This window comes from Malaclemys terrapin, chromosome 10, assembly GCF_027887155.1.
Source record: "Malaclemys terrapin pileata isolate rMalTer1 chromosome 10, rMalTer1.hap1, whole genome shotgun sequence".
In the NCBI taxonomy this organism is placed as follows: domain Eukaryota; kingdom Metazoa; phylum Chordata; order Testudines; family Emydidae; genus Malaclemys; species Malaclemys terrapin.
Window position 1 is genome coordinate 55,025,722 of NC_071514.1, and position 8,786 is coordinate 55,034,507.

Genomic DNA, 8,786 nt, shown 5'->3' on the forward strand with positions numbered 1-8,786 from the left:
TGGGGGGGGCAAGGGGAAACAGCCCCCCAGCAGTCACCGGTGCCGGTGGCGCAGCTGGGAGCCAGCGGTGCGGAGCGGGCTGGTGCCAGGTCACTGCACTTACTTGCCGCTGCACCAGTGAGTGCAGGCCCGACCCCTGTTGCAGTCCTCAGGGAAGTGGGGGCGGGGCTGGGGCAGAGGTGGGGCTGGGGCAAAACAGGGGCAGGGGCTTTGGGGAAATGATGTGGGGGCGGGGCTGGGGCGGAGCAGGGGTGGGAAGAGGCGGGGCTGGGGCGGAGCAGGGGCAGGGGCCAAGGGGAAGAGGTGGTGCAGAGGCTGTAGCAGTACGCAGCTGCGTATGGTGCCCCAAATTTCCTGGTGCCCTACGCAGCTGCATACTTTGAGTATGGGTAGAGACGGCCCTGCTTGAGAGTGCTGAAGTTCGGTTGACCTACCCCCCAGCATAGACACAGTCAGGTCAATGGAAGAATTCTTCCATTGGTAGGCGGTGTTGTTGGAAGTGTAATTTCCTCCTTTTTAATCAGCTGTGTTTTATGGGGTTTTGTTTTAGCACCTTGAAAATACGCTTCGGTTCTGTGCTGTCACTGCCCACTTAGTAAGAACAGCACGGGACTGCAAAATTAAACACACACACACAATACTCTGGCAAACTAAAGCATTGATTTGGCTTCTTGGTCTTGTAATGTCACTGCATTGCTTGTAGAAGGGTGTAGGACGGGGCAGCAACAAGGAAGGGACCAGCATGTGCATGATCTGTTGGTTACACTCAAAGGTGGATTAGGGGTTTGTGGGGCCCTGGGCCAGAGCAAGTGGGGGCCCCACCCCACCACTTCTGCCTGCAGTCCCCCCCGCCTCCCTCGGCGCTCCTGCTGGGAGCGGGGTCGGGGCATGGGAGCTTGCCAAAGAGTGCAATCGGCGCACGGAGGCTTCCCCAGCTCCCCAGCAGGGGACCTGGCGGGTGGGGGAAGCCCCCGCGCCCTGACCTTACTCTCCGGTAGGAGCAGCAGGAGGGTGGGGGGAGTGGGGTAAGCCCCCGCGCCCCGACCCCACTCTCTGGCAGGAAGAGTGGGTTGGGATACAGGGGTGTGCATTTTTCTGGGGGCCCCCAATTGGCCAGGGCCCCTGAGTACGGGTCCCATTGGCCCAGTGGCTTATCCGCCACCGATTACACTGGAAAACAATTGCTTTTATGTTTTGCACATGCAGTCTTGGTTTCTCTCTCACCCAGAGACTCTGACAAGGAAATGCCTGCAAATGAGATGGCAGCTGAAGGCCCTTTGATCCCCCAGGCATGATGGGACTGGGATCAGAGGCTGCAAAGGGGCAGGCCAAGGATCACCGGCTCTATGATGTCTGGCTTTGCCATCCCTTTGAGAAAAGAACCCTTAGAACTTGTGTAATGGGGTGGGGCGGGGCGGGTGGGGGGGGAAGACAAGCCAATCATACGGCTCTGGGAGTCAGCCGCAAAGGAGAGGCAGTTGGCTGGACCTATTCCAGGTCTCCCTAAGGAGAAGGGATCAGAAGTCCTCCTGCACAGCAAAACAGACAGACATACTTTGTAGGTATGTCTATGCTGCAAACAGGTATGACTGCAGCCTGGGTAAACATGACAGTGCTAGCATGGCTAAAAACAGCCATGTAGATACAATAACTCCTCGCTTAACATTATAGTTATGTTCCTGAAAAATGCTACTTTAAGCGAAATGATGTTAAGCGAATCCAATTTCCCCATAAGAATTAATGTAAATATGGCGGGTTAGGTTCCAGTGACATTTTTTTCACCAAACAAAAGACTATGTACACACATATACACAGTATAAGTTTTAAATAAACAATTTAATACTGTACACAGCAATGATGATTGTGAAGCTTGGTTGAGGTGGGGGAGTCAGAGGGTGGAAGAGGGTGGGCTCTTTCCCAGGGAATGCCTTACTGCTAAATGATGAACTCGCACTTGGCTGAGCCCTCAAGGGTTAACACATTGTTGTTAATGTAGCCTCACACTCTACAAGGCAGCACAAATGGAGGGAGGGGAGACAGCATGGCAGCAGGGCTGGCGCTTCCACTAGGCGACCCTAGGCAGTCGCCTACGGCGGCAGGATTTGGGGGCGGCATTTTGCCGACCTTGGCGGCAATTCAGCGGTGGGGGTCCTTCCGCTCCGCGTCTTCGGGGTGCTTCGGGGGCGGGTCCTTCACACTCTCTGGGACCCGCCGCCGAAGCGCCCGAAGACACGGAGCGAAAGGACCCCCGCCGCCGAATGCTCTGAGGAGGAGCGCTGCTGCCTAGGGCGGCAAAAACCCTGGCACCGCTCCTGCATGGCAGTGGCTGCAAATATTGGAAACTGAAAGGGGTGATGAACCCACACTATCCCTCTGGAGCGCACCACTCCCTCCACTTTCCAAAGTGCAGGGGATGGGGGGTGCATGTGTGTGTGTGAGAGTGAGACAGAGAGACACACCATGTGTGTGTGTGAGAGAGAGAGACACAAACGCGTGTGTGTGTGTGAGAGAGAGAGAGAGAGAAAGTGGGAGAGACACACACCGTGTGTGTGTGTGAGAGAGAGAGAGGCGCATTCCCCCTTTAAGTACACTGACCCCACTTTAAGTACACTGCCTTTTTAAGTAGACCAGCAAGTTGAGACAGCAGCTGCTGCCAGCAAGCTCCCTCTGTCCTGAGCCCTGTCATCCCCCCTTGCTCTGTAGAGATGAGGTACGGGAGCGGGGGGATGGGGACACCCTGATATTAGCATTCCTCTTCCCTTCTGCCCAGCAAGCAGGATGCTCCCAGGAGCAGCTCCAAGGCAGAGGGCTGGAGCAGCACATGGCAGTGGGGATAGGGACACCTGAACTGCCGGCAATTGATAGCCTGCTGGGCGGCTGCCACACAGGGGAACTTAGGGGAGCTGATAGGGGGGCTGCTGGCCCACCCTGCTGCCAAGCCTGTTGCCGGCACAGGGGCCCGAGGACAGCAACAGTGGGGTTCGTTGCCCGGTGTGCTTCATGTCAATAAACATACCGGGGTGGAGAAACAATCCAAGTTTATTTGAGATCTCAAAGTGGTGCAAGGAGACAGGCAAGTCTCAAATCAAGCACCCCAGCAAAAACAGTTTCTCTCTTCTTTATACATTTTACAACTAAGCCCCCCCTCTCTCCCCCTCCCTACCACCACCCCTCTATTCCCCCTCCCCTCTCTACCGAAAGCATGTTTATACATTCTAGGGCTATAAATCTAGCTTGTTAGTAACTTCTCCCTAAACTGTTATTTGGTTCTGTTTATGCTTAGTTTATTACCCCTTCCCCAGCTAGAAACATGCAAACCTCATCATTATCGTTTGGTACCTGGTATGAGCAAGGTTGTAATTGCTAACTGACTGTTTACACATTCCAATTCCTGTCCTTGGTTGTTGAGGTTGATCAGAGTTAAACATGGAAGAACTTTGGCTCAGGCAGGCCTAGTAACCCCAACAGTTCCCTCCTTTGAGAATACTCAACAAGCTTTTGACTGAGTTTTCTCATATTCTGTAGACAAGATACGATTGAGTGCCATAGAGCTGGGGTTCTCAATGAGAGAATATGCTGGGATTTCTGGGGAACGGGGGGCACACAGCTTACGGAGGAGCAATTTAAAACAAGCAATCAGGAGGAGGGTGACCAGGCACAGTACCACACCTGTGAGGAGGAGATGCACAAGGCTATTTCCCAGTCCTCCCAGGTTGGGCAACCAACTCCAAAGGGAATCAAAAACTGTGGTTTCCCTTTCCTGAGCCTTCCACTGCTCAAAAGCCTGTTCAGCTGACAGGATGTGCCTGTTAATGTCCTGTGAGTTTTCTGGGACATAAGTACAACATTCACTCCCAATAAGGACACACACCCTGCCCTGGGAGGCTAAAACATAATCTAAGGCCTGTCTATTTTGCAGGGACAGCAACCGGAGCTGGTAAAGCTCTGAGTTAAGGCTTTTCTCTATGGCCAAGGTCTCATTGGCATACTTGGTGAGAAACACAGAGAGCCTACGATAAAATTGAGCCAGTTGTCCTACCCCATAGGATGGGAGAAAGATCATACCCAATCTGTCTCCTTCTGTAATGGGCTCTGGGGTGGCATACAAAGATCTACGCTGCCTGGCGCGGCCAGGGGGCAGTTTAGGGAGGACACGAAGGGGAGGGACAAGATATCCTAGATAGCAGCTTCCATACCACCGATGCGGTAGCCACTTATAGGCAGAGGTACCGCAAATATAAAAGGAGTGGCCATTCCCTACCAAGCCATTATAACCGCTACTCCACCTATTTACTTGTCTGTCATTAAACGATCCGAACCGGGTGGTAGAGTCGGATTTGCCGTTAACATAGACAGGGATGGAAGCATCACTGTCAGGGGATAAATAATACTGACAGGTGCTATTCCCAGCAAACCAGGTGTGATTACTGGACTTAAACTGTCGATAGCACACCAACCCAGGGGCCACTGGCCGTAACCTAATAGGGGAAGGGATATATGTTGAGTTGGCCTGCGGCTTCCAGGGGTCGTCCCTTAATGCATACTGGGACTCAATGGTACAGTTCTGCGACAAGGGGGTACCCGAGGCATTTTTCCCCCTACTGAACCATCCCCAACAGATATCTGACCAATTCTGGGGAACCACCCTCCAGGGTAACCCTGCAGCATGGTGTGGGATTTGGGAGCATACCCAGCAGTTGGAGAGGTTAAACTCTTGGGCAAACAAACCTTCAGGGACTCATATGTGTTTGTCTCTAAGTTAGTAGGGATTCCTTTCCATCCCGCATGTGCCTGGGGGGAAACGGGAGTTAACAAGAGGAGTGTCCCTATGGCAAAGAGCACCACTGTGGCAGACCCTGGATCTGAACTCATATTGGGCAGGTGACCCTAGGGCCTAACAATCACAATTCCCCAAATACCCACAAAATAACAATTATCAATAGTAAGCAGATTAAAAACAAAAGGGACCAGGCCACCAGGTTAGGCCGCTCCTTTGAAAACAAACACAACCAACGCTCAGAGGTCTCGCGGGGAGTGCGCTGTGACTGTCCAAAGAGATCACAGGGCATTCCCAGCAGACACTATTGTCGTCTGAATAACAGCTTAAGTCCCAAATCGTCGCTGGCAGTCTTCTCTGCAGGCTGGACGGTCCACCGTTCAGGAGCAGGCACTGCTTTCACACAAGAGTGATGAATCCAGTTTTTGTGTCCCTCAACCTTTTCTGCTGTATGGGAGACCAGCAGGACGGTGTGGGGTCCCTTCCACTTCTCTTGGAGAGGCTCGTCCTTCCAGGTCTGGACGAGTACGGAATCGCCTGGCTGCAAGGAGTGGATCGGGGCATCCAGCGGGAGAGGTTGCAAATCTTTGGTATACCTGTGGAGAGAACAGAGAACAGCAGACAGAGAGCACATGTACTGAGATAAGAAGCCACACCCCATTTTCCACTCCCCTGCCAGAATCGGTGTACCATTCAGAGGCCATGCCCTTCCAAACAATCTCGAAGGGACTGAGCCCTAACCTGCCCTTATCGAGAGCGCGAATGCGGAGCAGAACAAGGGGCAAAGCATCAGGCCACTTAAGGGAAGCCTCTTGGCAAATCTTTGAGAGGTGCCACTTAAGTGTCTGATTTGTACGCTCCACTACCCCACTGGCCTGTGGTCGCCATGGCGTGTGAAGCTTCCAGGGGATCTGTAGGGCATCCGGAACGACTTGGGATGTGAAGTGTGTTCCGTTGTCAGATTCCATCCACTGGGGGAGCAATCTGAGCCTTACTCTGTGCTACTCGATATCCTCGGAGTCCAGCAAAGTTCAGGAGGCTCACAGTGGCTTTAAGGCAAGAGGTTAGACCCACTGCAGCAATTAACAAGTCATCCACATATTGCAGGAGGAGGACTTTGTCCTCGTTGTCCCACTCCTCCAAGTCTATAGCCAGGGCCTGGCTGAAAAGGGTGGGGGAATTTTTAAATCCCTGAGCCAGCACTGTCCAGCAAAGCTGCTTTCTAACCGTCCTTTTGTCCTCCCACTCGAAGGAGAAAATCTCCTGAGACTGGAGGTCAACCAGAATCGTGAAGAAAGCGTCCTTTAAATCCCCTATAGAGGCAAACAGTGTATACGGATTTGGAACAAGGGGGTGTAGAGTCTTAACCCGCTCATTAACTGCTCTCAGGTCCTGGACCAGCCAGTATGTTCCATTGGGCTTTTGTACAGGCAAGATAGGAGTGTTCCAAGCTGACTGGCATTCTCAAAGTACCCCGCACTTTAGGAACTGGTCTATAGTTTCCTGCAATCCCTCTCCGGCTTCCCTTTTGATCGGATACTGCTTAATTCGCACTGGACCTTTTCCTGGCAGGAGCTGAACAGTAATAGGAGTATGATGGGCTGCCTTTCCTGGGATCCCTGATGCCCATACCAGAGGAAAAACCCGCTTCTCCCATTGAGTCCACTCTGGGGCTTGCATGGCTGAGGGCTCAATTGCAAGTGTCATTATCCAGGCATTCTCTGGACGTAAGGTGAGGCTTATTTCATCTTGAGTGAAATGCAGGGTGGCACCTAAGCGACAAAACAGATCCCGTCCTAATAGTGGCGTTGGACAATCGGGGAGGTAAACCAATTTGTGAGATAGAGTTCTGTTTCCCAAAGCACATTCCGCTGGAGCATATACTGGGCACTTAGTTCCTTTCCCTGTGGCTCCCACCACAGTGAGGGAATCTGCCACAGGCAGCTGAAGGGGTTGGTTTACAGCAGTTCGTGCAGCTCCAGAGTCTATTAAACAGTCTATGTCTGAATCTCCCACCCGCATGTTTACTCGGGGTTCCGGGGGCAGGATAGTCCGTCTCCCCTGACACCCCTATTCTTGATCCTCCGCTGCCATCATAGGGGTACCTTCCCTTTCGGGGCACTCATTTTTCCAATGTCCCTCCTTTGGGCATATGGCACACTGGTTGCGACCCAGACACCTTTCCTGTGAGCCAGGGCGCCCACGCCCATGTCCTCTCATTCCCCGGCCCCTTCCACCTTCCTGAAATCTTCCCCTGCCACCAGCCCGTACTGCTGCAACCATCATTTTCACTTGCCTCTTTTCCTTTTCTCCCTCCCTAAGGCTGTAAGCCCTGTTCGCAGTCTCCAAAATCTGTGCCATTGTCATGCCCATCAAATCCTCCTTTTTCTGCAGTTTCCTTTTAATATCAGGGGCAGCACGGTTGGTAAAGATACCCTTTATAATTGCCTCAGTAGCCTGATCATCGGGGTTTGCATTAGTAGTATGCCTGATGGTATCCCGAATACGCTGCAGAAAAGCAACCGGACTCTCTTTTGGCTCCTGTACTAGCTCATACGGCTTAGCCCAATTGTTATGTCGGACAGCTGAGTGTCAGAGACCATGTAATAGGAGCTCCTTGTATACAGTGAGACAGGTGAGATCTGCCAGCACGTTGGGATTCCACCGGGGGTCTGCTGTAGGGACCTGAACTGCAGCAACAGGACCGTTTGCTGCGTTTGCCTCATATCTAAGCTGTGCCTCCTCTCGTGCCTTAGACACAACTGATTACGCTCCACCTCAGACAGCAGGGTCCGCATAAGGACATTACAGTCATCCCAGTCAGGCTTATGGCTAACCAGACACCCTTCAAAGACTGAGATAAACTTGCTTGGATTCGTAAAGAATTCCCCTGCCTGTGCCTTAAAAGCTGCTAGGTCCACTGGGTTAAAAGGCACATGGGTATAAACCTGCATTGTAATGGCTGGGCGATTTTCTGCTCCAGGACGGGCTATCCGAGTCTCAGTAATCAATGGATAGAATCCCACCGAGGGGGCAATCTCTGGGACCTGAGGCACCCTATCTTTATACGGTGGGGGTGTTGGAGCCGAAGGGGACACTGACTCTGCCATTACAACCGGGGGAGGGTTCTGAGGACTAACAATGGTTACTACCGAACCTGTCGGAGTCAAATTACACTTTTGCCAAAGATCAGATCTATCTCTTAACAACATAAACAACTGTACATACATATGTTCATTCCATTTACCCGTATGCTGACAAAACAAAAGCAATTGAAGGATCGTATTATAATTAAGTGATCCCTCCGGTGGCCACCTTTCCTGGTCCTCTAGCTGATATTGTGGCCAGTCTACTGTACAGAATCTTTTCAGTTTACTTGTAATCAACGGATCCGATCCAAACACTTTCCAGTTCACCAGAATGCATTCTAAGGGCGTACACCTCGCCCTGCCTGCAGTACTCTATCCCTGCCCCAAACTCTAGGGAGACACTGGGCGTCCCCAGGTCAAAACAGGTAAAGTCCCCACTGGACTGTTCCTACCTTATCCAAGGGTCCGGTTCTGCACCGTCATCCGCAGCTGCTTCTCCACTAATCGAGCGCATTGCACCGTTGTACCCTCCGGGGTCGACCAAACCACATCTCCGCTGAGGCCCCCGATGAAGTCACTGGTGAGCGCTCTGGGTGTCAGTCGTCGTTGTAATCCGTCGGCCGCCAGGAGGGATCCGGGCAAGGCTAAATTTCAGCCTCGAGCCCACCCAGGGACGCCAAGACTGTTGCCGGCACAGGGGCCCGAGGACAGCAACAGTGGGGTTCGTTGCCCGGAGTGCTTCACGCCAATAAACATACCGGGGTGGAGAAACAATCAAAGTTTATTTGAGATCTCAAAATGGTGCAAGGAGACAGGCAAGTCTCAAATCAAGCACACCAGCAAAAACAGTTTCTCTCTTCTTTATACGTTTTACAACTAAGCCCCCCCCCTCTCCCACCTCCCCCTACTCCCCCTCCCCT

The 8,786-nt window shown here is 52.5% G+C and overlaps 1 protein-coding gene across 1 annotated transcript in view; it reads right to left on the bottom strand.

Moving 5' to 3' along the window:
* Positions 1-8,786, bottom strand: part of ECI1 (enoyl-CoA delta isomerase 1) — a 280,245-nt gene that overhangs the window by 14,808 nt on the left and 256,651 nt on the right. The window lies entirely within an intron of this gene.